General features: G+C 37.4%; 1 protein-coding gene across 3 annotated transcripts in view; it reads right to left on the bottom strand.

Annotated features, from left to right (window-relative positions):
* NBAS (NBAS subunit of NRZ tethering complex) overlaps positions 1-15,180 on the bottom strand; it is a 339,511-nt gene that overhangs the window by 228,909 nt on the left and 95,422 nt on the right. The window lies entirely within an intron of this gene.

Raw genomic sequence — 15,180 nt, 5'->3', positions numbered from 1 at the left:
AATGCACCTGAGGTTTATTCAAAAGTTTCTGATTTAAAGTTTCTAAAATGGACTGTAGGACTCCCTATCTCACAGCCATGCCATTAGCAACACTGCAATACTGCAGACCACAGTTGACTCTTGGCCTGCATGTAGGAGCGTAAATAAGCACAAAGAGATGTGGCATGTCCTCAGCTTTCAATAAACAAAGAGGCACAAAAGGCTGTTTGCTCTGAGATACAAGTCTATTTACAGCCTTTTCATCATGAGTCTTCTAAGTCTAGGCCAAATTACACTGCAGACTGACAATAACCACGACTGAAGAAATGAAAACCCCAGAAATAAAGAGGGAGAGGCTCTGGTGTCAATTCCACAGGCTGTGATTGGGAAGACAATGGTGTATGTGCCTGCAGTGCTAGTTATTCTAACACATCTCTACTGCTGATGAGCTTCAAAGTTAAACTAGAGACGGTAGGAAGAGAATGAAAGCAAAACACTGGAGAATTTGAAGGAAATGAGTCTCATTTTTTTATATAGATTCTTAACTATGTAATAAACACTCATTCACAAAATCAGAGACAGGAAGTACAGAAAGTGATCTGGGAATCGAGCCTGGAATAAAAACAAAGTCCAAATTATCCACAAGGAAAACAATAACAAATAAATACCTCTATATCTGCATTGCTAGATCATGTTCTATAATTTTCAGATTAAAGAAACACATACAGATTAATTTACCCCATTAAAAATTCAGAAACCTATTTAGATCAACTGTATAGCTGACCTAAGCTAACCTTCTAGTATACACAGTAAGGTAGCTGGTGAAACTCAGAGGCGTAATTGAATAAACCAACAGAATTGGGGAAAGGACAAAGCATGTTCCATAACAACTGAGATACGAACTCTACTAATGAGATGAATAAACCTAAATGTCTGGCATCCAATAAAAAATACAAGGTATGCAAAAAAGTACGAAATTATGGCCCATAACCAGGAGAATAATCAATTTCCAAGAAACGCCAATAACATGACAAGGAAAGACATAGAAAATAAAGAAGACCCAAATGTAACTCCTAGGAATAAAAAATTCAGCAGCTAAGATGAAGAACACACTGATGGGGCTTCCCTGGTGGCACAGTGGTTGAGAGTCCGCCTGCCGATGCAGGGTACACGGGTTCGTGTCCCGGTCCGGAAAGATCCCACATGCCGTGGAGCGGCTGGGCCCGTAAGCCATGGTCGCTGAGCGGGCGTGTCCGGAGCCTGTGCTCCGCAACGGGGGAGAGGCCACAACAGTGAGAGGGCCGCATACCGCGAAAAAAAAAAAAAAAAAAAAAACAACCACACTGATGTCATTAATAGCAGACACTGCAAAAGAAAAGATTCATAAGTTTATAAAGACATAGTAATAGGAACTATCCAAAATGAAACACAGAGGAGAAAAACACTGAAAAAAGTTAACTGTGAGACACAATCAAGTGGCTAACACACACGTAAGTGGAGTCCCAGTAAAGAGTATGCATATTGGGGATGGGAGGAGGAAGAGGAAAAATACCTGAAGAAATAACAGGCATGAATTTCCTAAATTTAGCACAGAAGATCCAAGAAAGTCAATAAGCAACAATCAGAATAAACCTGAAGGGTCTTCTCTGGTGGCACAGTGGTTAAGAATCCGCCTGCCAATGCAGGGGACACAGGTTCGAGCCCCGGTCCGTGAAGATCCCACATGCCGCGGAGCAACTAAGCCCGTGCGCCACAACTACTGAGCCTGCGCTCTAGAGCCTGTGAGCCACAATTACTGAAGCCCGCGCACCCAGAGCCCATGCTCTGCAACAAGAGAAGCCACCGCAACAAGCAGTCCGTGCACCACAACAAAGAGTAGCCCCGCTCGCAGCAACTGGAGAAAGCCTGCGTGCAACAACGAAGACCCAACACAGCCAAAAATAAATAAATTAAATAAATAAATTTTAAAAAAATACTTTCCTGCTAAAAAATGCTAACCATCATTAGAGCCTTCAGCAAGTCATAATCTTTTTGCAACAGTAACATCAAAGATTACTGATCACAGATCATATAACAAATATAATAATGAAAAAGTTTGAAATATTGCAGAAATTACCAAAATGTGACACAAAGTGAGCAAATGCTGTTGGAAAAAACGGTGCCCATAGTCTTGCCTGATGTAGGGTTGCCACAAACCTTCAATTTGTAAAAGACATAGTACATATGTGAAGCACAATAAAGCAAAGTGCATATGTGAAGCACAATAAAGCAAAGTGCAATAAAACAAGGTCTGCCTGTAAATGGTCTAAGCAAGCCAATTAAAAGGCAGAGATTGCTACGTAAAACAGCAAGATTCAGCTACATTCTGTCTACAACAAACATACTTTAAACATAAAAAACCAAAATGTCATTGTACATCCGGCATTAGAAAAATAAGAGAGGTATTCATTTAAAGAACATCAGAAATCTGACCTCTGTTGAGGTAAAACAGTCCCATAAACCACTCCATATGTTTAAGAGACAAAACTAAGCTGTCATGTTATAAGTCAGGGTAGCGGTTCTGTTGGGTGAGGTGACCAGAACAGGGTGGAAGGAGAGGGCACAGGGAGGCTGGTTATGTCTGTTTCTTAATCTTGTTCAGTTTATGACAGTTCATCAAATTGCCCATTTATGATTTGTTCATTTTCCTACATCTACAAGTCAATAAAAAGTGAAATTAAAAATTTTAACTTCACTTGAACAATGCTCAAGTTTTGACTAATAATCTGGAATGTCAAGGCACCTGATACCAGAAAAGGGGTACTGTCACAGATGAGAAATGAAAGCATTGGTGTCATCAAGGAGGAACATTCCCTATTACAATTTTGCATTTTGTTTATTCATCAGCCTTTTAAAGTCTACTTAATGCACTTAAAACTAAAATATATCTATTATGACATTCCCATCGACAGGTACCAAAAACTGCTGCTGCTACTGCTACAGCCATATACACTATTAACACAACCACTGCTGTACACTGAATGCCGATTATATGCTAGGAACTGTGCTAGGTAACATTAACTCTTAGGTTACTAAACCATCACAATCCCTCCACAATTTCCCCATTTCACACTTGACAAAACTAAAGTTCTGAGAAGCTAAGTGACTTCCCAAAAGTAACACAGCTAGCAAGTTCAGGACCAGGACACACACCCATGTTTCTGACTGAAAGCCTCTTCTTCCTTCCAGTGTACTATACTATGGTTTCTCTACATCAAATATGTGTCAATGCCAGGCATGCGATCCCAACATTTGTACATATCATGGATTTTTTCCACGGTTATTACATATAGCATCTAAACTTTTAGGATTAAAAAATGGTACACACTGAGGTCAAAACATTTCTTAAAATAATGCAGATGCTTTGTCTACAAAATATCAATGTGATTCTTTTCTTTTCTTTTTTTTTTTTTCCCTGTACGCGGGCCTCTCACTGCTGTGGCCTCTCCCGTTGCGGAGCACAGGCTCCGGACGCGCAGGCTCAGCGGCCATGGCTCACGGGCCCAGCCGCTCCGTGGCATGTAGGATCTTCCCGGACCGGGGCACGAACCCGTGTCCCCTGCATCGGCAGGCGGACTCTCAACCACTGCGCCACCAGGGAAGCCCCCAATGTGATTCTTAATAGACTTTTACTTACTACAAATACAATATTTAAACAGGCTGGCCTGTATCAGAAATTGGAAAAAATGCATCACAGAGTTATTTATATGTTCGTTAAACACATGTGATAAAGAGATTCACTGCTGTTACAGGCAAGTATTTACATATTAATGAAATCTTGACAGGAAAATACATTGTGTGATCAAAAAGAATTATAGAGACTATTTCCCAAATGGTAATTCGACCATTCAGAAGATGTTATAATCTACTTAAAGATCCCATGTTCTGAAATTATTGGTCAAGGTATTAAAGTTTGGAAGAAAATGAATAATGAAAGAAAAATCTCATCTCCATGAAAAGAGTATCATTTGGTATCACTAGGTAATGCTGAATCTAGTAACAGAATTTTAGGAAAATGCATTCGTTTAAAAAAAAAAAATAGGGGGACTTCCCTGGTGGCACAGTGGTTAGGAATCCACCTGCCAATGCAGGGGACATGGGTTCGAGCCTTGGTCCGGGAAGATCCCACATGCCGCGGAACAACTAAGCCTGTGCGCCACAACTACTGAGCCTGCACTCTAGAGCCTGCGAGCCACAACTACTGAAGCCCATGCTCCTAGAGCCCCTGCTCCACAACAAAGAGAAGCCAGCGAAACGAGAAGCCTCTGCACCGCAATCAAGAGTAGCCCCTGCTCACCGCAACTAGGGAAAGCCCGTGCACAGCCACAAAGACCCAACACAGCTGAAAATAAATTAATTCATTAAAACCTTAAGGATATTAAAAAAAAAAAAAGCTAAAAAGAAAATAGTACCTTCTCAGAGAGCTTTTTAATTTCAAATAAAGTCATAAACTTTACATCAGCTGTATACCTTAAACTTATACAGTGCTATATGTCAATTACATAACAATAAAACTGGAAGAAAAACATCATAAACTTTAAACTATATTAAGCCACATTAAAAACATTTGACAAGGGCTTCCCTGGTGGCGCAGTGGTTGAGAGTCTGCCTGCCGATGCAGGGGACACAGGTTCGTGCCCCGGTCCGGGAAGATCCTACATGCCATGGAGCGGCTGGGCCCGTGAGCCATGGCCGCTGAGCCTGCGCTTCCGGAGTCTGTGCTCCCCAATGGGAGAGGCCACAACAGTGAAAGGCCTGCGTACCGCAAAAAGCCAAAAACAAACAACAAACAAAAACATTTGACAAAAGCTATATATACACTAAAATAATGATGCAAAATAATGATGCATTTAAAATTTTTTTTTAATAATTTCAGGACATATTTCTTCCCTAATACCTCTAAAATTTTTTCCCTGAAAGCAGGGTAATAATTCCTTTTCTGCTTATCTCATAGACATGCTATGAGAATTGTAATTGAATCATAAAATTCATTTGTAATTTTTTTTAAAGTTTCATAATCATGAAATGTTTGTCGAATACAGAGCAAATGAATTAGTAAATCATTACACCTTCATTTCTTTAGTATAATACTTCTGAGTACCAAATACATAACAAATACCAACATACTTTCCAAGGTCCATAAAAATTATTCTCAAAAAATATTTGTTTCCACTTTCATAATCAATAAAATTGCCCTATTTTGTTGCTTTAAATAAATAGAAAGACAAGAACTAATCAAGTCAAAATCTAAGATGCCCACAGTGCCAGGAGACATGCAAAGCAATTCTCCCACTGCCAGCCCCAGACCCTGCTCCCAGACAAGGGAGGCTCTTAGGCCTTTCCTTTCCTATCCAACCACCAGGTTATTCTTGGATTCAGAAACTGCCAACTTACCCCATTTTGTAGCATGCTGCCTGCACGCCTCTCTCTAATGACAGTCACCGCAGAAGGCCACATACTTATTTCAAGCCTAGAATATAAGCCAATTTATTGTTCTTTGCTCATAGCAGTTCAGAAATAAACTGCGCATACGGGAATTGAATTTTGGTTAGGTAACTAATCAATTTTTCAATTTTAAAGGGTAAAGAAATACTTTTATGTTTCCCTTGTGAATCAAAAAAGTGAATGCAATGCCCCAATCTTTCCATAATTATTTCATCATCCAGGCTATAGTTTAGGTGATATTTCATTACAACAACAACAACAAAACATATGGTGGAAATAGAATGCCCAATAAAAACTGCTTTTTAAACGTTTCAAGGAAGAAAAAAGAGATCTTTATGATCAGGACTGGGCTACATAAAAACATGAGTAAAAAAAGATTCATAATTGTTTACTGGAAAACCTCTGCACTAATTCATTTTCAATTAACAAGTTAATTGGGAACATCTTTTGTATTCTGTGACTAAATGATATCATATATGTGAGGACTAAGTAAGTGAAACAACTTCAGGTTAAATATTTATTCAGATGACTCTTTCCTATTCAAACTTCCCAGCATCAAAAACACACTCAACCTTCAAGGCCTAGATCAAACTTCACCTCTGCCAAGAAGGCTTTCCTGATTTACCTCCTCTGTAACAGAAAGTAATCTCTCCCATCTCTAAAGCCATTTATACTCCTCCTATGACACATATTTTAACTTTATGGTAGTTATATCTATAATTAACCTGTCTGATCTTCCCTACTAGATTCTAATTTATCTGTGGACAGGGACCACATCTGACTCATATACCTATCTACCTATTTAATCTAATATAATGCCTTTACATGGTACATAATTATTCCCTAAATTTTTATTGAAATAACACAAAATTTTATAGATTCATTCATCTTCTTTAGACTGTTATTTCAATGAAAATGAAATAGTATAAAGCAATTTAGAAATGCTTCAATTTTAAAATCAGTTTCACATGTACTCATGATTAATTATAAATTTCACTGAAAAAGTTAAAATTCAAAAATCAACATCCGCTTTCCAAGAAACATTACAGTAATATGCTTCTTACGGGAGAAAAACTTCCAGAATATCCTTAAAACTATGAAACTAAGCCAACAGTAATTGATCCTGGTACTGTTTTCTGTTGCCTTTCAAGGAAAACAAAAACAAAAACAAAAACAAAATCAACCAAACAATAACTTACCTTCTGAATCGAAAGCTGCCTAGAGTCAATGAAAAAGATAATTCATATTATTTCAACTCTGAAAAAATCACAAACTAATGTAAAATATCAAAACATCACTAATTTGAAACTCGAAGTGTAGGAAAAAGTAAACTCCTATCTACCTTTCAGTTGTGAAGAATGGGAATAATGTCATCTGATCTTTTTCAAGGTAAATTCTTTATTTGATTTATATGATTTAAGTTAAAAGGTATATTAATTTGACCTAGATCAAGTTTGTCCTACTGAAAAATTTAATAAAATGCATATTGATGTTTTGCTTTTATGACATAAATTTTATGTTGTTGTAGTAACAGAAAAAGTCTCCATATTTGGCTATTCAAATCCAAGATTTAGAAAACAAAGTATTAGATGTGATATTAGAAGTTCCCTTCACTTGGATGCCCTCTTCATCATCGAAAGATAAAGAGAAGGCTCTCCACAAGGAGTCAGGCAACAATGGTCATGTAACATCCCGTCCTGAACTAGAACCCATCTTTGTCCTTCACCTTATTTAAGAAATACTTTTGCAGCATAAACAGAAACATGGCCCACAGGTGGCCAGCCACTCTAAATCTTATTTGTGATATTAATTTTACTAAAAGCATATTATGCCTGGAGGACATTATGCCAGACACAAAAAGACAAATACTGTATAGTGAAATTCATAAAACGAAAAGGAAAATGGTGGTTGTCAGGGGCTGGGGTGAAAGAAAAATGGGGAGTTGTTATTGAATAGGTACAGAGTTTGTTTCCCAACATAAAAAGGGTTCTGGAAATTGAGTGCACAACAATGTGAATGTACTTAACACTACTGAACTGCACACTGAAAAATGGTTAAGATGGTAAATTTTTATGTATTTTACAATTAAAAAAAAATTTTTAATAAAATAAAAAGTATATCAAGGCCAAATGGTCCAAATGGTCCCTATGCTTAACACAGAGTCAAAAATATACAACGCCAAAGATATGATCCAGAAATACACTAAAGATATATATATATTCACTCTGAAGACGACTGTAGACCGCAACTAGTATATTACCTTACTTTCAGTAGGAAAAGTCAGACAGGTTTCCTTTATAGATTGTTTCAGAAAGAATGCTTCTGAGTCCATTTTATTTACTTTGCTACATCGACCCCTTGTGTTTTACAAATTTCTTCACATAACTACCATTCGTTCATCCAACAGTCATTAACCATCATTGCATTCACCAGTATATTCATAGCACCTGATTGTGAGATAATGTTAGTCTGGTCATAAAAAAACAAAACAAAACAAAACAAAACGTGCCACGGGATACTAGCAGCCTCTAAAAACAAAAATATCCTCCAAATTTGTCACCCAAAGGCCTTCTAGTTTTGGGGGAATGACAAAGACTTATCAATGAGGAGAAAAGGATGCAAAGCTTATTTACCCAATGAAAAATGAAAATGGGAAAATTCTTGGGGACCCTGGATTTTCTGTTGCATTATCAAGGTGGGTAGAGAGGCACCAAAGGGACAAAGGTCTGAGAAAAGCAGAAATGATGTAGGGTTAGCAAGGGAATAAAATACCAGGGACAAACACACGAGTTAAAGTATGCACAGTACAAAGAGTGCCTGGGTCTGCGAGTCACAGGCAGGAAACTTCTGCTGGTTGGCTTGTCACACAATTTATCAGACTGTTTTGCAAGGTTTTTCTAAATGAAGGCGGGGTAAGTGCTTTTTACACTCTAGGATAATAGCACTTTCTGAATATGAGACTAGGTATGAGAATATGAAACGACTATAAACAGACCTAATATTAGGTTGACATCATATTCTATTTAAACAACTGGTGACTTAAAAGTTTTCACTCAGCCACTTCTTATTTTCAGCCTTAATGATATGTCACATAAATTACTGTGGAACTAAAGGTAGTGAATGGTCAGAAGTCAGTCAGCAAATAATACAAATAATCGCCAACTCAGAAAAGAAAATGGAAACGTCTAAGACACACTTTCATAGTTCACACAAGCACAGCCCGTCTGTATATTATAGCACGCTTTTCACAGTCAAAATTTCAATCATCAAATAATCTAAACTTAGATATTCACAAGGAAACAAACTGCCAAGTTACTATAGAAACAGTTTTTCAAGGATGATGAAAAGAATGAGGTGCTCTGGATACTCTATTTCCATCAACAGAGGTTTGCTACTTATACTATAAAATGCTTTAAATATTGCAATACACCAAAATACGCTAAATGTAATTCAATCTTTCCTTGCCAATTCTGGAGGCGATCCAGGAATATAGATATTAGGATCAATTTTCACTGTCTAGTAATAAATATATGTGTCAAAGAACTTCATGAGTGACAGATACTGAATGACAGAGTTTATTTCCATATATTAAAAGTAAATGAAGTCTAAATGCAATGTGGTAGCCTAGATCAGATACTGCAACAGAAAAAGGATATTAGGAGAAACACTCCTTAAATCCAAATAAATACGTAGTTTAGTTAATAGTAACATATGGTCAGTTCTGCAATGTTTTCAAAATGCAAACTTATTCCAATAAATTAATATATTATGGAACAACTTCAGCATAACAAATTTCACATTTGCTGATGCCCAATTCCATCCACAAGAAACATTAGGTGAACGCAGAAAACTGCGCTCAGCTGAACCAAGCCATGTCAGCTCACGTGTGCATGCACACACACTCCCCAGACATCCAGCAGCAGCCTCAGTTCCCGGAATGTATCAGGAGCCACTCCAGTCCACATCTGGGGCTACAACTTTGTACTGGAATTCTAATCACCCCCCTCCCCCACTTCCCAATAACACACAAACTGCAACTGTTCCCAACACTCACTTCCATAAGCAGTCTTTTTCAGGTCTTTGTCAAGGTAAAGTGACATATTTTAGTACTTACGTGTTTCTTAATCATTTAATATATGTAAAACTATACTACGATTGTTACTACATTCCTAACTTTGTTCCACTAACCCTATTCTCCCCATAAGCCCTGTGGTTCTCACTGCAGTATTTTGCATAGTGCAGTGATTTTTAGGAATGCATATGTCACGTTATATGCAGGACTATTCCAGCAGTAACTTCTTAGTTTTGACAAATGTGCTAAGATTATGTAAGAAGGAAGAGGAAGCTAGGCGAGGGGGGTACAGGAGCTTTCTGTATTATCTTTGCAACTTTTCCATAACTATAAAAATATTCCAATAAGTTTAAAATAATAATTATATAACATATATAAGGCCAAAGCCTTAGCATGGGATTCTGCATTAATAATAATTCCTAATGCTTAAGTAGCAATGACTTGGTGCCAAGCACCATTCGCAGTGTTTTATATACATTAACTCGGTCATTCTCACAATGCTATGAAGTAAGTGCTATAATCATCCCCATTTTACAGGTGAGAAGACTGAGGTGCAGTTAGAAAACATGTCCAAGATCACAAATCTAGGCAACTTGGCTCTAGCTAGTCAATGTTTTTATCCCTCTGCTATATTATTTCAACAGACAACTGTTCTGAATACAACCTTTTAAACTAGCCTGCTTTCATCACTCTGGAAAGGCTTTCTAATAAAACAAAAGACATAAATGAAAACTCTAAATAAACTTTCTAAAACATGCTATAAGCATCAAAAATACTAAAAGTCAAAAAATATAGTTCTCTTTCTTTCACCAAAAAAAACCCTCTATTACCACAAGTTGTCAAAGTTAACAAAGATGGTAAGAAATGTCACTTTTGTACTTTAAAACTAAAAGAGTCAAATAGAATATAAAATGTAAACGTTTTACAGCAATGACAAACTAAAGATAGGTAGCTAACAAAAAGATGTATCACCTATGACAGATAATATAATTTCAAAGTTTTATACAACTTGGTCACATTTCATCAATGTCAAATACGATTATTTAAGAATGACAATATAAAACACTAAAATAACACAAACCAAAGTTTCCCAGCAATCATAATCATAAAATTTGGTTCAATTAAAATAGTTAATCAAACTTCCATTAAAAGCCAAGGCACACATATATATGGAATCTAAAAAAAAAGAATGGTTCTGAAGAACCTAGTGGCAGCACAGGAATAAAGACGCAGACGTAGAGAATGGACTTGAGGACACGGGGAGGGGGAAGGGTAAGCTGGGACAAAGTGAGAGAATGTCATAGACATATATACACTACCAAATGTAAAACAGATAGCTAGTGGGAATCAGCCACATAGCACAGGGAGATCAGCTCGGTGCTTTGTGACCACCTAGATGGATGGGATAGGGAGGGTGGGAGGGAGATGCAAGAGGGAGGAGATATGGAGATATATGTATATGTATAGCTGATTCACTTTGTTATAAAGCAGAAACTAACACACCATCGTAAAGCAATTATACTCCAATAAAGATGTTAAAAAAAAAATGCCAAGGTAAACATTCTGCCACTGGCATCTCAAAACAGAGTAGGTGAAAGGTCAACTATTTGGCTGACCTAAGCTAGGGAGAAAATAAAACAGGAAAGGAGGATTTAAAGTGAGGGTAAGAGAGAAAAGACAGTCTCTTCAATAAGTGGTGTTGGGAAAACTGGACAGCTACATGTAAAAGAATGAAATTAGAACACTTCCTAACACCATACACAAAAATAAACTCAAAATGGATTAGAGACCTAAATGTAAGACCAGACACTATCAAACTCTTAGAGGAAAACATAGGAAGAACACTCTTTAACATAAATCACAGCAAGATCTTTTTTGTTCCACCTCCTAGAGTAATGGAAATAAAAATAAACAAATGGGATCTAATGAAACTTAAAAGCTTTTGCAAAGCAAAGTAAAGTACAAACAAGATGAAAAGACAACCCTCAAAATGGGAGGAAATATATGCAAAGGAATCAATGGACAAAGAATCTCCAAAATATATAAACAGCTCATGCAGCTCAATATTAAAAAACAAACAACCCAATCCAAAAATGGGCAGAAGACCTTAATAGGCATTTCTCCAAAGAAGACATACAGATGGCCAACAAACACATGAAAAGCTGCTCAACATCACTAATTATTAGAGAAATGCAAATCAAAACTACAGTGAGGTATCAGCTCACAGCAGTTAGAATAGGCATCATCAGAAAATCTACAAACAACAAATGCTGGAGAGGGTGTGGAGAAAAAGGAACCCTCTTGCACTGTTGGTGGGAATGTAAATTGATACAGCCACTATGGAGAACAGTATGGAGGTTCCTTTAAAAACTAAAAATAGAACTACCATATGACTCAGCAATCCCACTACTGGGCACATTCCCAGAGAAAAACATAATTCAAAAAGACACATGCACCCCAATGTTCACTGCAGCACTATTTACAACAGCCAGGTCATGGAAGCAACCTAAATTTGCCCATCGACAGACAAATGGATAAAGAAGAAATGGTACATATATACAATGGAATATTACTCAGCCATAAAAAGGAACGAAATTGGGTCATTTGTAGAGACGTGGATGGACCTAGAGACTGTCATACAGAGTGAAGTAAGTCAGAAAGAGAAAAACAAATATCGTATATTAACACATATATGTGGAACCTAGAAAAATGGTACAGATGAACTGGTTTGCAGGGCAGAAATAGAGACACAGATGTAGAGAACAAATGTATAGACGCCAAGGTGGGAAAGCGGGGAGGGGGGCGGGGTGGATGAATTGGGAGATTGGGATTGACATGTAGACACTGATGTGTATAAAATGGGTAATTTTATATTTATAACGGATAATTCAAAAATAAATAAATAAAAATAAAGTGAGGGTAAAATTCTAAATAGAATGGCCAAGGAAGATAGATAAACGGGAGGAGACAAGTCATGTGAAGATCCAGGAGGACACAGCCAGCGGGAGCACACTAACCTTGAAAAGCCCTAAGGGGGCGGGGAGGGAAGGCCTGGCATGCTCATGAGACTGCCAGTGGCAGAGTGGAGAGAGCAGGGCCCTGTACCGAGTGTCCCAACAGCAAGCTGAAGGCAGTGGGGAGCTACGCGGTCATTCTGCCTTTGGGAGGCGTCCATTTAGAGCTTAGTGACTTGTTTCTAATCAATTCAACAGATCATTAAAAAGTCATTATTACTTGAAAACTACAAGCTGGCGGGCTGAAGAGAAGATAAAGCAGGATGAAATACAGGCTCTACCACTGAGCAATGTATACACTCACAGAAAAACAAGGCATGCGCACAGAAAGTTCTACAGCTGTCCGAGGCAGTAAACAAGGAAGTGGCAAGACCATTTCAGGAGCTGGCAAACACTGTAACTGAGGAGAAGAAGAGAGGAAGCAAAAAAGGCTGCAGATTTAGAGTCATTTCAACTCACCTCTTCCTCAGTTTGAAAGCATGATGCTGCAAGCAGGAACTTCTGTTCCTGTGTAAACCATACCTGATGACTCCTGCTGAGGAGGAACTGTGTTCACTCATTTCAAGACCCCTACCATAGCGCCAGGCATGCAGAAGGGGCTCGGTCAAACAGTGAGGGCTGTTGACATTCCAACAATCAGACACTTTGTGTCCATCTGACCCAAAGTTTCCAAGTGATTTGAAAATGAATAGCAAGACTCAAAAAATATATTTCCTAAAAAAGGGAAATAAGTCCTACGATTGTATCTTATGGATCTCCACGTCCATTAGAGTGAAACTTTGAATAGGGTAGAAGAGTACAGGCTTCACCTATGGGCTAAAATAGCAATTGAATCTTTAAGGCGGTGGGAGCCTTGGAGAAACATGACCTGGACACCTCCCTTGTTAATAAGTGAAAGCATATTCTGTTGCAATCCCTGCAGGACATCTTTTCATCTCTTTTGTAAATGGGCGTAAAATGGACCTAATTTATCCAGTTAGCAAACAAGTTTAGAGAACCACCGCACAAACACCCGGGCCCTGAGGATCCAAAACTCAGGAAGAGATGGCCTCCATCTTGAAGTTAGTGAGTTTAAGGCTGGGTGTTTATTAAAGAAGAGAACAAGGGGGAGAAAGGCAGTAATAAAAATGACTGACTATAATACAAAATAAAAAGTGCTATACTGCAAGAATGAACAAAGAATTATGAGAATATAGGGAAAGGAATAATTACTGAAGACCTCATAGAAGAGGCTATGCCCGAAACATAACTGTGGTTTCGCTTTGCAGTCACATAAAAGACATTACTATTAAAATCTATTGTTCTTTCTCAGTCTTTCTAACTATAGCAAAAATATAATCAATGTGAAAGACTTTCTTGAGAAACAAAGATTAACAAAAAAATAAATCTATATTTTCTCAATATATTTAAAATGATTATAACCTAAGAACTCACAAGAAATCAGTCTTTTCCAAGTTTGTCTAAGCAACACATCCCACAAGAAAGATTAGAAATAACATCTAATTACCCTCTGCTGCAATGATATACCCAAAGTATTTACTGCCATTTAAATCAGTTATGACAGCCACCATAAAGGAACCATAGATAGGGCTTTCAAAGATAACATATAGCACTGGGCATTGTAAAACTATTCTAAAAACCAATTCTGAAATTTCAGGTTAAAATCAAACGTTTATCTAAGCAATCATCAGAAGACAATGCAAATAAATGAGTTCAAATCTAAGGAGAAACTACCTTTAGAAAAAACGTTAAGACAGTGGCCCTTTTCTCTATACTAACAATGTACAGTAGAAAAGGTCATTTCCATTCAGATTAGATCTATTTTGTGAATAGGCAGAAAATAAATGAATTATATTGTTAAATATTTATAAATACATATTTATAGACTGCATTTACTTATCAGTATTCAGATCTAAAAGAAACTGCTTGAAAGGTATATCCCAAGCTTTTTCTTTTTGCTCACTTTTATCGTAACAAAGAATTACATTTTAGTACTAACAGTAATGCAAAATAGGGAGTTTATAACTTCTATTTTTAGAGCTTACTGACTTACAACTCTAAATAAAAATAGGTTCAAATCCTGGCTGCACTTACATAAAGTTTAATATGCTATTAAGCCTCTGTAAATCTCAGCTTTCTATAATAACAGAGATAATACCAAAAGTGTTGGGAGACCGGATGTAAGTATGTGCCAAATGCATAGTAATTACTGTATAAATGCTGGTCATTATCGTCAACAGCTAAGCCTACAACTATGCAGGGGAGGTGCAGAGGAGGAATGAGGAAGCCACATGATCCCCAGTTCCCTTCCCATATCACTGTAAGTTGCCAGTAGCTAGAGTCTGTAACAATGATTTCAGTCAGAGCCGTCATAATCCCTTACAGTGTATTTTATAGTTTACAAGCAGATTTCATACAGATCAATTCACCTATTACTAAAAGTATGCAACATGAGTAAGCAAGACAGGGACTCTCAACTCTTTTTAAGACTGGGCAAACAAATTCAGAAAGGATGCAATTAATGACTGAGCCACATTTACTAGTGGGCTAGTTTACCAGATATAAAAGGTCTCACAAATGGACATATTCTTCCCTTCTGCCTCTATGGGGTCAGACAGAAGCAAGGTATGC

Source organism: Globicephala melas, chromosome 12, assembly GCF_963455315.2.
Source record: "Globicephala melas chromosome 12, mGloMel1.2, whole genome shotgun sequence".
Classification (NCBI taxonomy): domain Eukaryota; kingdom Metazoa; phylum Chordata; class Mammalia; order Artiodactyla; family Delphinidae; genus Globicephala; species Globicephala melas.
This window is presented reverse-complemented; position numbering and strand designations above follow the sequence as displayed.